General features: G+C 40.6%; 1 protein-coding gene across 3 annotated transcripts in view; it reads left to right on the top strand.

The window, feature by feature from the left end:
• The window catches only part of LOC124788562 (spermine oxidase-like), a 149,873-nt gene that overhangs the window by 21,636 nt on the left and 111,841 nt on the right, over window positions 1-16,396 (top strand). Inside the window, exon 1 of one of the 3 annotated variants that reach the window (XM_047255836.1) lies at window positions 14,879-15,006. The exons of 1 other annotated variant lie outside the window; for it this stretch is intronic. The gene's annotated coding sequence lies outside the window, so the exon portion shown is untranslated. Of the gene's footprint in view, window positions 1-14,878; window positions 15,007-16,396 lie in introns of those variants that run through there. One more of the 3 variants, XM_047255843.1, reaches the window with a different exon arrangement.

Genomic DNA, 16,396 nt, shown 5'->3' with positions numbered 1-16,396 from the left:
CCATGAAATCCGGCGCTTGCTTTAATAAACTTTGCGCCGACATGCCGCGCAGCTCCTAATGACACATTGATGTCCCAATGCCGGCCGAATTGGCCAAGCGGTTCTAGGTGCTAAAGTCTGGCACCGCGCGACCGCTACGGTCGCAGGTTCGAATTCTACCTCGGGCATGGATGTGTGTGATGTCCTTAGGTTAGTTAGGTTTAACTAGTTCTAAGTTCTAGGGGACTGATGACCTCAGATCTTAAGTCCCAATGTGCTCACAGCCATTTTTGGTGTCCCAACATAGATCGGCCGCGAAGCCAAAGTTTCAATTTATGCATGGTTTTTGGCCGCCGAACAACGTCTCTGGGATTCGTGTATCTGTGGCCGCATGCGCGTGCTTTTAGTACAGAGCGAGCGCCGCAGCTCCTGGGGAGAGGCCACTTTCACCCCGTTCTTACCGGGAAGTTACGGTCAACATGACGTGGCATATTTGTCCACTAATGTCAAGCTCTAATTTCACTCCCAGCAATTTCAGCTCTACTGTTAGGATTCTGCCTACCCCCACGCTTGAAAATCGCGACGTATTCGGAAATAAAGAGCCAAATATTTGTAACAGGCATGAACATAAATGTAACTGCTACTCGTTTCACTCGCAGCAATTTAAAAAATGGTTCAAATGGCTCTGAGCACTATGGGACTTAACTTCTGAGGTCATCAGTCCCCTAGAACTCAGAACTACTTAAACGTAACAAACCTAAGGACATCACACACATCCATGCCCGAGGCAGGATTCGAACCTGTGACCGTAGCGGTCGCGCGGTTCCAGACTGTAGCGCCTAGAACCGCTCGGCCACCGCGCCCGGCGCAGCAATTTAACCTTTTGTTTTTTATTCAGAGTGAAGTCCCAAAAGCGAACAAATTCACTCTTGAGAGAGAGTGCTCCTATGTGCAAATAATATCGAATATTGCAGAACATACATCTATTACATTAACAAGAAAGTCGCAGAATCTTTTACAAACGCGAAGATGTATAGAACAGTATTGAACAAGGCAGGGCCCGAGCCTTCTTCTTTCAGGTCCGTAACTCCACGTTTCTAACAACTAAACTACAGTGAACACATACAACTTTCAACAACAGTCTATTTCATTTTAGGCTCTCCTGAAGGCTTTTACCGTCAACTTGTAATGACATGATATTTTTGTAACAAATCGTACCAAGAACGTCGTGTTTGTGAAAAATATTCAGTGCGCCGTTTCCATGAAACAGTGTTTAATCATAACACACTTTTCTTTACCCGTGACCTCCCCACAGAGAGTGTACATCACATGCCTGCTCTCTGCCAACCTCGGCGATCAAAAGTTATGTGAGCAATAACATTCTACAACCACTGTTTGCCGGCCACTGGTGGCCGAGCGGTTCTGGGAGCTTCAGTCTGGAACCGCGCGACCGCTACGGTCGTAGTTTCGAATCCTGCCTCGGGCATGGATGTGTGAGATGTCCTTAGGTTAGTTAGGTTTAAGTAGTTCTAAGTTCTAGGGGACTGATGACCTGAGATGTTAAGTCCCACAGTGCTCAGAGCCATTTGAACCATTTGAACCACTGTTTGATTGATGTTTTGGTACTGTTTTCGTGTTGTTTGTCCTACAATAAGTGATGAAACTGTTAGAGTGATGAAGCAGTTCATCACGACAGCTATCCAGGAGTCCTCTTCGTATAACAAAGATCATTGTCCCTGGTGAGATAGTTATAATGTGGAACGTGTCAAGTGCACAAGAAATACACATATGAAACAAGAATATATATATATATATATATATATATATATATATATATATATATATATATATTATTTACTCCATTCCCTAAAGAGGCACAAAATGCATATAGTATATTTATAGATTTATTTATTCCTATTCAAGAAGTCATCTATGGTATAGAAGGAGTTGTTCAAATGGCTCTGAGCACTATGGGACTTAACTTCTAAGGTCATCAGTCCTCTAGAACTTAGAACTACTTAAAACCTAACTAACCTAAGGACATCACACACATCCATGCCCGAGGCAGGATTCGAACCTGCGACCGTAGCGGTCGCACGGTTCCAGACTGTAGCGCCTAGAACCGCTCGGCCACACTGGCCGGCGAGGAGTTGTCATGGAGATATGAGTTAAATTTATTTTTGAAGCTATTACTGCTGTCTGTCAGACATTTTATTTCATCTGGTAACTTGTAGAAAATTTTTATAGCACCATATTTTACCCCTTTCTGTGCCAAAGATAGGTTGAGTAAAGGATAGTGTAAGTCCTTTTTTTCTGGTATTATAATTATGAATGTCACTGTTGTTTTAAAACAGGGCCATGTTGTTGAGAACAAATTTCATTAGTGAGTAAATGTACTAAGAGGCTGTTGTAAGAATTCCCAATCTTTTAAAAAGATACCTACAAGATGTGCGACTATTAACCCCACACATTATTCTAACCACTTTTTTTTGAGCAGTGAATACTTTTTGTGCAAATGTTGAGTTACCCCAAAATTATTATTCCTTATGACATCAGAGAGTGAAAGTATGCAAAGTATGTTAGCTTACTAATTTCTATAACCTCAAAATTGGCAATTATTCTGACTGCAAAAGTTGCTGAACCTAGACGCTTTATAAGATCCAAAATATGAATTTTCCAATTAAGATTCTCATCTATATGTACACCCAAAAACAGACTGAAGATGCAACACAAAGAGTAAAGATAATGGCAGCAGTGCGCCTGATTACGGCTTCCTTCCTCTTTTCCCACCCATTGCTAAACAGCAGTCCTGTTCTGAGAAGAAATTGCGTCCTCCTCGTTTATGGCGTTGGCTGTCCCAGCCTAAAAGCGGTACAAAGAAGTTTACAGAACGTACATCTCTTCGTCATTTTAGTGTACAAGTGCTCCCATCTGTGAATCAAATAACGAACATTTCCTTAAGTGAGTACAATAAATTGTTCAGTGTAACTTAAAAATTAAAGACAATTAAATTTACAGAAAAATCGAATTTAACATTGATCAATGACTGCTGCAGTTTCTCAACTGCTTTATGTTAGTAGCATTACCTCTAATTTTGCTTGTCAGCTCGTTATTTCTTCATCACAATTTCATAACGGCGAAGATGAACTATTCAGACACAATCATGCTCCAGTAACAGTGACAGATTTTTTGAGTGATTATGTTTGTTTTAATAAATTTTGAATTTCACACGCTGTCCCAGTAGGACTGGGACGCAAACTCACGGCTGCTCATCCTGACAGGTTTCCAGTAACTTACCTAAACCACTGCAGATGTATTCCCAGCTGCTTTTTACTTTCTTCATGCTTCTCCATCTGAGCTAGTACTTCATCTCTGATGATGTCTCCGCCGTGTGCATATATATATATATATATATATATATATATATATATATATATATATATATATATATATATATATATATATATATATAAATTATTAATCGAATTAATTACAGTATTGATATATTTGATTTTTATGAATTTTGCAGCTAATGAATTTTCTTTCACTTTTAATTCACAAATCTCGTAAATTGTAAGTCACTGGTGTAGTGTATTCTCTATGCTGTTGAGATTTACGCAATTTGGTTATATGCTTCTTCTTCCGCCATAATTACTTCTCATTTTTGACCGTGAATACAAATACTGATTTTTATCGGATTTCCTCCTCAGGTGCCGGCAGGTACAGTGACATGACATCAGCATAATCCGCGGAGGAAAAGAAAACTTTCGTGGTTTTGCACTAAAAAGAACTCTCACATTTCATACTTTCATAAAAAATTATTATTCAGGTAACACAATGTCTACTACACATTTCTCACAAGAATACGTCTTCTCCCTACGAGAACTAAAGACAGAGTCCTCTAAATAATTGACAAAAAAATTGAATGGAGTTTCCATCATTTGTCATTCGCATTCGGCGTAGCAAAATACATCTTTTCTGGCGCTTACAGCGGTCGCGCTAGTGATGATTATCATTGGTTTTAAATTTTTGCCGTAGTTTGTTGGGGCTTTTCCTTATGTACCTATACAGTCGACGACTCATTAAACATGAACTTTGAAAGGTGGTTGACGGAACATGTAGCCAAGCGAATGATTGGTACTAATAGGTGCATCAAGGATTCCAAGAGATAAAAAAGACCGAAATGACAACTTGAAATACCAAGCAAGTAGAAGTGGACTCCTTGAACGGTTTAGTGTGTATATTCTTTGTTTTATTATAGTGTTTTCATAACATCCTGAACGAATGTTCGGTCGACTTCGGTTCAAGAGTGTTTGCATCTAGCCGCAGCCAACATTGGTGATCTAACAATAAGTACTTGTGTGTACCGTAATGCCTACGAAGTGACTGTCGTGTCAAACCAGTAAGTACACGTGTAGTTCTAGAACTGTATAAGGAAAGCACAGTTTGTTCCTCCCACATCTCCACTCTCCCTATGGCTGTCAATGTGTTGGACTTCAGTAGGTGTAGTTCGCTTCCTCCATTCCTCATACCACCTGAAAATTTGGCCAGTGCGTCGTGAAGAAACTATAAGTTAAAACTTCCTGGCAGATTAAAACTGTGTGCCCGACCGAGACTCAAACTCGGGACCTTTGCCTTTCGCGGGCAAGTGCTCCACCATCTGAGCTGCCGATGCACGACTCACGCCCGCTACTCACAGCTTTACTTCTGCCAGTATCTCGTCTCCTACCTTCCAAACTTTACAGAAGCTCTTCTGCGAACCTTGCACTCCTGAAAGAAAGGATACTGCGGAGACATGGCTTAGCCACAGCCTGCGGGATGTTTCCAGAATGAGATTTTCACTCTGCAGCGGAGTGTGCGCTGATATGAAACTTCCTGGCAGATTAAAACTGTGTGCCCGTTCGCAGAAGAGCTTCTGTAAAGTTTGGAAGGTAGGAGACGAGATACTGGCAGAAGTAAAGCTGTGAGTAGCGGGCGTGAGTCGTGCTTCGGTAGCTCAGATGGTAGAGCACTTGCCCGCGAAAGGCAAAGGTCCCGAGTTCGAGTCTCGGTCGGGCACACAGTTTTAATCTGCCAGGAAGTTTCATATCAGCGCACACTCCGCTGCAGAGTGAAAATCTCATTCTGGAACTATAAGTTAGTAGGTAAATTTATGTGGTTTTACAAAAGTGATATCTGTTAGGTAATTAACATTAACGGTTTCTGGAAATTGTAAGCTATAGTCATCGCGTAGAACGATATTACTTGGCTTTTTTGAAGAAACAATCTTTGCTATAAACTATTGATATGTATTTTAATTGCTCTCCTCGTTGTAAATGAAAGATTTAATATTATGCCCTTACACATGAAGAACCCTCTGACAATGCTACCCCTAAGGTAGCGTTTACACTGAGTTTAAAAACCTGTTTCTGTGTGCAGTATTGTTTCACCAAAAGCCTACAATATGATGCAACAATGTTCATTGTTCTTGACCCCGTATACGCTAGCGACAAACATTTCAACGTATGTATTCGCATCATACGTTACGCTGAACTGGCAGCAAATATTTCACATTGTACATTCGCATCGACAGCAATACTAAGTCAAGTGAAGAAGTTGAATTCATGACGAGTTGCTGCATTAGTAACACTCGATGAAGTAAGTAGACGAAGGAAAAGACTTAGCCGTCTTTGATGCACAAAGACATACCATAGACGATGTGGTGGAAATGACATGATGTGCTAGCTGAATTTGGAAGTCGGTTCTGGTTTTCATAACTGCACTAGGATGTCGGTGTCCGATTTTGAAATTCTAATCGATATTGTGGTGTCACCGCCAGACACCACGCTTGCTAGGTGGTAGCCTTTAAATCGCCGCGGTCCGGTAGTATACGTCGGACCTGCGTGTCGCCACTATCAGTGATTGCAGACCGAGCGCCGCCACACGGCAGGTCTAGAGTGACTTCCTAGCACTCGCCCAGTTGTACAGCCGACTTTGCTAGCGATGGTTCACTGACAAATTACGCTCTCGTTTGCCGAGACGATAGTTAGCATAGCCTTCAGCTACGTCATTTGCTGCGACCTAGCAAGGCGCCATTATCAGTTGCTATTGATATTGCAAAGAATGTACAGACAAGAGCTACGTTCAACATTAATGGATTAAAGTTAAGTATTCCACCAGCTACATCCTTTTTTTCTAGTCTAACTTCCTTGTCCTGTTCCAGACCTCACGCCAGCCTGCGTGAGCTTAAACGCGTGCCTTTCGGCTTCCTCTTACATTAGTGGGTTGGCCCTCTTGCCAATCCATAACAGATATGATGGAGCCAATTGTTTTAAAGAAAGGCCAAATACCAGAAACGCGTTTCCTGCGAAGCAAAGACTTGCTATTACTCTTAGGTTTTTGGCAACAGGAGATTCCTACCAAAGCCTTGAATACTTATTCCACATTTCAAAGCCAGCCGTATCTTAAATATTGTGAAGCTTTGGTTAAAGGGTTTAATGATTATGTAAAACTAGACTGACTGAGCACGACAGGCGATGGACTGAAAATGAAAGATTCCAGCTTTGCTGAACATGCTCTGAATGAATGTCATTCATATGATGTGAAATTTTATATTGTCCATAAAGGAATGAAAAGCAGAAAACTAACGTTACTCGAAATTCTGACCTTTAGTAAACACCACTCAAAGAATCCTGACCTGGTTCTAAATGACCAAACAGTTCCATTACTCACCATCACTAACGTATCAGCAGCCAGTAGATAATAAGCTGTTGCACACTCACATTTCTTAGACTACTTTGTCCCCCCCTCCCCTACACACACACACTTTTTCGTCCTGTTCATCACATTCACCAGTTTGTCTTTATGATATAGTAGCATGAGCCATTACTCACTTGTACAACATATTTGGATTATACATTCATATGGTTTTAATATTTGAATATACCGTAATATAAGATTTATTTGTTCAGAGCATCTTTTGGTATTACATTATGCTTGCGTTTTATATCGATATAGTCATAGATTAGATTAGATTAGATTTACTTTCATTCCAATTGATCCGTAGTGAGGAGGTCCTCCAGGATGCAGAACATGTCATAAAAACAATAACACATGACAGATATTTACAACTGAAACAAATAAGTTAATGTACTTCCACGGGCCCCAAGTGGAATGTTCGTCATTTTTTTAATGGACACTATATGAAAGAATCATGTTACAAACACTCATTTACTAAGATCTGATTAATGCACTGAATTTAAAATTTAAAAAAATATTTTATTTATTTATAAGGTAATAAACATATAATAGAACCACTACAATACTAATTTTCAATGAACACATTACTGCACTGAAATGGTGCAGAAGTTAAAAAGTGGTTCAAAAGGTTCTAGGCACTATGGGACTTAACATGTGAGGTCATCAGTCCCCTAGAACTTAGAACTACATAAACCTAACTAACCTAAAGACGTCACACACATCCATGCCCGAGACAGGATTCGAACTTGCGACCGTAGCAGCAGTGCAGTTACGGAATAAAGCGCCTAGAACCGCTCGGTCACAGCAGGCGGTGGTGCAGAAATTAGATTATATATCCCACACACAATTCAGTTGGTTCTACTGAGAAATTCATCAATGGAGTAGAAGGATTTTGCCACCAATAAATCCTTAAGGCTTCTCTTAAACTGAATTTCATTGGTTGTTAAGCTTCTTATGGCTGCTGGCAAGTTATTGAAAATGTGTCTTCCTGAATAATGCACACATTTTTGTACAAGAGTAAGTGACTTTAAGTCCTTGTGAAGATTCTTATTTCTAGTATTGATTCCATGAATTGGGCTGTTGATTTCAAAAAGTGATATATTTTTAATAACAATTTTCATTAAGGAATAAATACAGGGCTATTACAAATGATTGAAGCGATTTCATAAATTCACTGTAGCTCCATTCATTGACATATGGTCACGACACACTACAGATACGTAGAAAAACTCAAAGTTTTGTTCGGCTGAAGCCGCACTTCAGGTTTCTGTCGCCAGAGCGCTCGAGAGCGCAGTGAGACAAAATGGCGACAAGAGCCGAGAAAGCGTATGTCGTGCTTGAAATGCACTCACATCAGTCAGTCATAACAGTGCAACGACACTTCAGGACGAAGTTCAACAAAGATCCACCAACTGCTAACTCCATTCAGCGATGGTATGCGCAGTTTAAAGCTTCTGGATGCCTCTGTAAGTGGAAATCAACGGGTCGGCCTGCAGTGAGCGAAGAAACGGTTGAACGCGTGCGGGCAAGTTTCACGCATAGTGATGTGAAAGATTCAGTGTTTAAACCTCCTCTACCAAGAAACGTGCCAGAACTGCGAGCTCGCATCAACAATGCTTTCGAACTCATTGATGGGGACATGCTGCGCCGAGTGTGGGAGGAACTTGATTATCGGCTTGATGTCTGCCGAATCACTAAAGGGGCACATATCGAACATTTGTGTATGCCTAAAAAAACTTTTTGAGTTTTTGTATGTGTTTGCAAAGCATTGTGAAAATATCTCAAATAATAAAGTTATTGTAGAGCTGTGAAATCGCTTCAATCATTTGTAATAACCCTGTATATTGGGAAGCAGTAGTTAGTATCCCTACTTCCCTAAACAGGCTTCTGCAGGATGTTCTTGAGTTCACACCACATATAACTCTTATTGCACGTTTTTGTACCCGGAAAACTTTAGCTTGGCATGATGAATTATCCCCAAAAATAATCCCATATGATATTATGGAATGAAAGTAAGCATAGTATGCCAACTTTTTCATTTTCATATCCCCTATGTCTGACACAATTCGCATTGCAAATAGAGATTTGTTAAGACGCTTCAGCAGTTCTGTGATGTGCTCTCCCAGTTGAATTTATTATCAACCTGTAATCCTAAGAATTTAACACTGCCTACTTCTTCTATCTACGTGTCCTTATATGTTAGGCATATAGTCTTGGGACACCCATTACAAGTGCTGAACTGCATGTATTGTGTTTTTTCAAAGTTTAGTGACGAAGAATTGGCTAGGAACCAGCGATTAATGTCCACAAATATTTTATTAGCCGATCTTTCTAAGACTGCATTTGATTTGCTATTTATTGCAATATTTGTATCATCAGCTAACAAAACAAACCTGGCATCTGGTAATGTAACTGATGAAAGGTCATTGATATACACAAGAAAAGGTAAAGGCCCTAAGATAGAACCTTGGACCCCACATGTAATTAGTTCCCCGTTGGATGATGCCTGATAGCTTAATACATGTCTCTTTCCTTATAACACCCTTTGCTTCCCGCCAGAGATATAAGATTTGAACCATTTTGCAGCATTTCCTTTTACACCATAATATTCTAATTTACTTAAAAGGATATTTTGATTTACACAGTCAAATGTCTTTGACAGACCACAAAATATAACAGTTGCCTACAATTGATGGTTACAAAGCTGATTGTACACAACCTTTTCTAAAAATTTTGAGAATGGTGGCTAAAGTGAAATTGGACGGAAATTTGATGCTATTTCTTTATCTCCCTTCTTAAACAGTGACTTAACTTCAGCGTATTTCAACCATTCAGGAAATATTCCACTGACAAACGACTGGTTACACAGATAGCTTAATATGTTACACTACTGGCCATTAAAATTTCTACCCCACGAAGAAGACGTGTTACAGACGCGAAGTTTAACCGACAGGAAGAAGATGCTGTGATACGCAAATAATTACCTTTTCAGAGCATTCACACGAGGTTGGCGCCGGTGGCGACACCTACAACGTGCTGACATGAGGAAAGATTCCAACCGATTTATCATACACAAACAGCAGTTGACCGGCGTTGCCTGGTGAAACGTTGTTGTGATACCTCGTGTAAGGAGGGGAAATACGTACCATCACGTTTCCGACTTTGATAAAGGTCGGATTGTAGCCTATCACGATTACGGTTCATCGTATCGCGACATTGCTGCTCGCGTTGGTCGAGATCCATGGACTGTTGGCAGAATATGGAATCGCTGGGTTCAGGAAGGTAATACGTAACGCCGTGCTGGATCCCAACGGCCTCGTATCACTAGCAATCGAAATGACAGGCATCTTATCCGCATGGCTGTAACGGATCGTGCAGCCACGTCTCGATCCCAGAGTCAACAGATGGGGACGTTTGCAAGACAACAACCATCTGCACGAACAGTTCGACGACGTTTGCAGCAGCATGAACTATCAGCTCGGAGACCATGGCTGTGGTTACCCTTGACGCCGCATCACAGGCAGGAGCGCCTGCGATGGTGTACTCAACGACGAGCCTGGGTGTACGAATGGCAAAACGTCATTCTTTCGGATGAATCCAGGTACTGTTTACAGCATCACGATTGTCGCATCCGCGTTTGGCGACATCGCGGTGAACGCACATTGGAAGCGTGTATTCGTCATCTCCAAACTGGCGTATCATCCGGCGTGATGGTGTGGGGTGCCATTGGTTACACGTCTCGGTCGCCTCTTGTTCGCACTGACGGCACTTTTTTGACGGCACTTTGAACAGTGAACGTTACATTTCAGATGTGTTACGAGCCGTGGCTCTACCCTTCATTCGATCCCTGCGAAACCCTACATTTTAGCACGATAATCCACGACCGCATGTTGCAGGTACTGTATGGGCCTTTCTGGATACAGAAAATGTTCCACTGCTGCCCTGGCCAGCACATTCTCCAGATCTCTCACCAATTGAAAACGTCTGGTCAACGGTGGCCAAGCAACTGGCTCGTCACAACACGCCAGTCACTACTCTTGATGAACTGTGGCATCGTGTTGAAGCTGCATGGGCAGCTGTACCTGTACACGCCATCCAAGCTCTGTTTGACCCAAAGCCCAGGCGTATCAAGGCCGTTATCACGGCCAGAGGTGGTTGTTGTGGGTACTGATTTCTCAGGATCTATGTACCCAAATTGCGTGAAAATGTAATCACATGTCAGTTCTAGTATAATGTGTTTGTCCAATGAATACCCGTGTATCATCTGCATTTCTTCTTGGTGTAGCAATTTTAATGCCCAGCAGTATACTTAACTCAGAATCACATTCTTTAATTAACTTTGTTGATATGTCATCATACCCACTAGATGTTTTTGATTTTAAAGATTTTATGATGGACATTACTTCTGCTTGGGTAGTGAGGGTCAAATTCATATTATGGAAGTTACTTGAAATGTCTGGTCTGAGGTATTCCATTGCAGCATCTACAGAAAGTCACCTGTCTTTGTACAACAATGTTTGAACAGCTATGAACTCTTGCTGAAGTTTTATATGCCATCTGGTACTATTAAGTTATCTGATGATGGCCTAAGATACAGAAAGCCTGTTCATAACAAACTACTAAATAAATATTGTTGCGGAACATCAGTACTGTGTATTTAAGTTTTTAATATGTGTGTGTTCCTCCAAGACCCGACGGAATATTCCGCAAAACGGTAATTTATTTACTGTTAATAACACTAAAACATGTATTTTATTGCTCATAGATTTGCATACAGATTAAAATTACACCAAATCATCATCATTTTCAACATATAGAGCCGTGCGGTCTAGGGCGGCTTGTCACGGTTCGCGTGGCTCCGCCCGTCGTAGGTTCGAGCATGTGTGTATGTGTTGTCCTTAGCGTAAGTTAGTTTAAGTTAGATTAAGTAGTGTGTAGGCCTAGGGACCGATGACCTCAACAGTTTGGTCCCATAGAAGCTTACCCCAAAGTTCCAATTTTTTCAACAAATATAACTTCTTACACTTCAGGGACACTGGCTGTTTCAACGAATGTGACAGTGGAATTTGCAGTTGAAGATCCCCTGCCACATTCACATTCTGTTGACACCTCTCTCTACACAAATTGATCTCTGCCTCAAACAAAATGACATATCCGTTTTTGTTGTAACTTCCTTGCCTCGAAGAAAATGAAATATCTGTTTTTGTTGTAACTTCCCGTAGGCACCGATTGAATTGTGTTCTCGTTATTTTTGTTGCTGCTGCAGGAAATTCTGCCACATTACTATTCCGTCGTTTAATAGGTTTTCTTCTTCACACCCACTCTTCGCCCATTATTTTGGAGGAGGCGTTTTCGATGATTCATCGGGATCCGAAACATCCGTATCCTCAGCTGGCATCTCTTGTGGAACCTTAAGTCAGATCTGGCAGAATTTTCAGCTACTGGTTGTCTAGGGCAAGTATGGTTGTAGAAAATACATTCAGTGTTATGGTCTACGTCTTTCATGTTTCCCGAAAACAAATGTTGCAGCCTGAGAAGGTGTGAACTATCACTATGACAGCAGTGTGCCTACTGATGTCTTGAGAAGAATTTCCGAGTCAAGGACCTATTACGGCTCACAAGGAAGCTTCGATTCTTACTGACTACAGACATGTGAAGTGATCCCAGTGGGATGAGGACGAGTTGCTGCTGCATCATTTATCGTTGCATTCCCAAATATACCTGTCACGGAGAAATTAAACACAAAGTAATTTGTGAGAACATATACGTTACTTTGTACACCCAATTGTAGTTGCACCATGGCAAATATTGCTGAATATTGTTCTACAGTACGGGACAGAAATAAACATAACCATGCGTAACCTTCTTTAGGGTACGACTTTTTCGATTGTCTCTCTTGTATCGTTTGGGTCTTGAATATCACCCAAGAACCGTAAATTATCGAAACCGAATCACTGGGTTATGCGGGGTCCTGCAAAATGAATAGCAGGTTATGAAGAGGACAGAACTTCGTAACATATTGCCAAATTTATTGAAACACACATTGAAAACAAATAAAATATATGCTGATACATATAATATATGCCCTTTATTTGGTTTTCAATACAACACCATACAGCCGCGCGGGGTAGCTACCCGCGCGTTTTAGGGCGCCTTGCCACGGTTCGCGCGGCTTCCCCCTCCTCTGTCGGAGGTTAAGTCCTCCCTCGGGCATGGGTGTGTGTGTTGCCCTTAGCGTTAGTTAGTTTAAGTAAGATTAAGTAGTGTACAAGCCCAAGGACTGATGACCTGAGCAGTTTGGTCCCCTAGGAACTTACCACCTACCCCTACCAACACATACAGTATGTTGTTTAGCATCTGCGGGTGAGCTGCTAAATGTTTCAGTATGCACAAGGCGAAGGTTAGGTGGGCAATTTTATATTGTTCGTTTAGTTTCTGTAGGATTTGCAAGTTTGTTGGGGGGAAAGTGCATGTTATCACGGATGATTCGTCGCAGGGAATCATCTGACGTTGTCAGTACCAAGGCATATGTGGCAGCAAAACGGTGAGCACTTCGGATGAATGCTTGGGGCGCTCTCACCATTCGATCCTCAGTCCGCTGTGTCCTTCGTCGCGCTGCACATCTCTTCCTTGGACAAGATGCAGTAAGCCTGCATCTACCGTCCAATCGCCCGACGATTCCAGATTATATCGTGTCGCCTGAATTGTGATGAGACACTCGTTTTTTAAATACCTCTCAACGGCGAATGCTCGATGCACAGAACTCCAATACAGCATAATTACAAAAGGCAGTCTTTTTCCAATGCAGAGCGCGCAAACTTCGCGCAGGCGCAACAGTGACGGCGTGCTATGTGACTCAAATCCTGCTTACCATTCTGCAGGGCTCTGTAAAAAAAAATTTCAAAACCACTACCATAAACCTTGCTGTCTCGATTTTTCATTTCTCGCGTCTAAATTGAGCTACGAGAGACCTAACGTTCTTAAACACGTCATTGCTGCTGGTACTAAGCAGCGCGGCAATTTTCTGTAACATCCTACTTTATTTTACTGTTGTTTGTAATTGGCGGTGCGTACGTTCCAGCAGCACTCCTCTGCCTCATGGTGTGTGACAAGTTCGAATATCCAGTTTCTCGTCCATTCCATTCTAGAGAAACGCAACACAACATGCAACAAGGCAGCATTATATTAGCAGGGCAGAACATAAACGAACACTGATACTGTATAGAGGCATTCATTAATAGCAGACCAGAAACAATGTTCCCTTTGATCTATTCCGAAACAGCCACAGAACAGTTTCTGTGTTTGCAACATTTTGCAGGCAGTAGTAGCAGCAAACATTGTTGCAGAAGATGTTTCAAACTCAATGTAAACGCGGCTTTATACAGTACGAAATAATTGGTATGTGTTTATCTATCCCTCCGATCAGTGTAATACAATGTATAAGATAATATTGCACTTGGCTTAAATCTAGTGTTCGTCAAAGAAATAAGCAATGCTATTTTCCGTAAACTGTAGGTATTCCAAAAGTTACTGGTTTCATTGGAAGAAACCTAAACAACAAAATCCCAACGCTTCACTTAAACTTCTGCCTTCAGATGTTATCATCATAATAATCGATATATACTTAGAACCTAGAAGTGACAGATATGTACCAACTTTTGTGTGATGATTTCCCGCATTGTATTAAATGCGAAGAGATAAAATGCCTCATCTGGGTATTTTTTTAAGTACTAGGACCGCTTTTAAGCTGATAGATATAATTTTTTGTCAATATATTTCTTTCACAGGCTGAGAGTCTCATAGCAGGCAAAGAAAGGAAAGGCTCCCTCGCATATTTCTTTAAACAGAGAATAGATGCTGAAATGTCAGAAACAAGTATGTTGATAATTATTTAAAGAAAATCAGCTAACCACGGATAGTTGTGAATCTATGCGAGCATAGTTGATTCGCAAATAAATGAAATGCTTTGGAGAAACCAAAGCTTATAAAATTACATGCTGGCCGCAAAATTAAATCTTCGCCGACAAGCAGACGACGTTCACAACATTCTGTTTGGCAACAAAATTACTCAATAAATAAATTTTTCTCCATCCCATTTTCGACAAAATATGCAAATGAGCGTACGTAAAGGAGGCTGCTCTACCAAACTTACTTTCTACCACTTGAAGAAACAGATGTTTGTCTACGTGTGCACGATAGCCGGCAGCAAAATCAGTTTTCCTTCTTCAAAGCAATGGAAAGTTAATGAAACATAAACTGCACATGGTAGAGTACCTATGAACTTGTTAGGTATTAATTTTTATATTTCCTGTTTTTTCTCCGCTTGTAGCAGTACAATAACAATTCCAGACCTTTATTATAACCTCACACGAATTCACCGCGCAGCGAAACTTTGGTGAAGAAATAAACTGTATGGGTTTGTTGGTGCGAAGGAATATGTTGAGCAAATACAATTTGGTGCATTGTTAATTACATAGTATTACTTAAAATGTTATGTTTCTGAACTGGTGAAGCATAGCAAGGAATCCTGCCAGTAGTAATGTGCATACGACCACAATGAAAACAGTCAGTTTTAAAATATAACTATAATGAAAGAACAGATTTTCTGGCATGATAACTCACAAGAGTAACAGGTAACATTTAGTTCATTATGTATGATGTCAGTGCGGTATGGCGAATAAACATTTTTGATGATTAACAGTCTATAGCTTGGTATTTCATTGTTTTAAATGTAGCAATTGAACTTCGCTACAGGTAGTAAGGATAATTCGCTGGTGCTACTCTTGGTCAATTTATTGCCCACCAGGACGGCTACAATCTTGCATTAATAGAGTGCTAATATCCATTTTGTTAAGTCATTCAATTACTGTTATGCTTTAAATACGATAAATCCTCCCCGAAATTAGCATGAAGTATTGTAGCGGGTGTCGTTTTTGCTATTAGCTGCTATTGTATTGTTAGTATTATATGTGTCACTATTTTGTTTGCCTCAAACACAAACACTCATTACAAGATACTGGGATGTTTAACAGATAAACATTTCGGAAAGAAGCAAAGAACGTAATGTTTGTTTATAATGCCTTTCTGCATGATCGTATGATATGGAGCTCAATGTATAGTGGAACTGAGCTGAATATAAATTGGAAGTCGACAATTTCTTACAATGGGAATTGTAATGTTTATTAAGACATTTAAATCGTTAGCATTTAGCCATTGGGGTTTGAGACAGCGCCCTGTTCCGTAATCAATCTGACCAACATTATCATTGCTTTAGGTCTCACTTTTCATTCCACTTCTATTCATTTTTTACTCATAATAACAAAATCACTTAACTAGGATGCATATTATGGAACCTATGCTTGGAAGAAAGGATAGTGTAGTGTAGGTTATTCCATCTTCCCAACTGCATTGTTTATGAACAAATGGTATTACTCCATTGCTCAGAAACTAAAAAACCAATAGGCAATACATGAAGCCAAGACAAGCCACAAGCACATAACAGATAGCATTTTTAAATTAATATAGGAGTGCCTGAAAAAGTCTGTTTGTGACTTTGACTACCAAAGGTTTTTTTAGAATGAGTTAAATATACAAGAGATGACAGCACAAACATTGAGGCTTTTCTCCAAATCACAGAGAATAATGTAACGCACTATCCATTCGCTTACCCCATGAAAAG

This window comes from Schistocerca piceifrons, chromosome 1 (genome assembly GCF_021461385.2).
Source record: "Schistocerca piceifrons isolate TAMUIC-IGC-003096 chromosome 1, iqSchPice1.1, whole genome shotgun sequence".
Classification (NCBI taxonomy): domain Eukaryota; kingdom Metazoa; phylum Arthropoda; class Insecta; order Orthoptera; family Acrididae; genus Schistocerca; species Schistocerca piceifrons.
The sequence above is the reverse complement of the archived record's forward strand: the minus strand, read 5'-3'. Positions and strand labels throughout refer to the sequence as shown.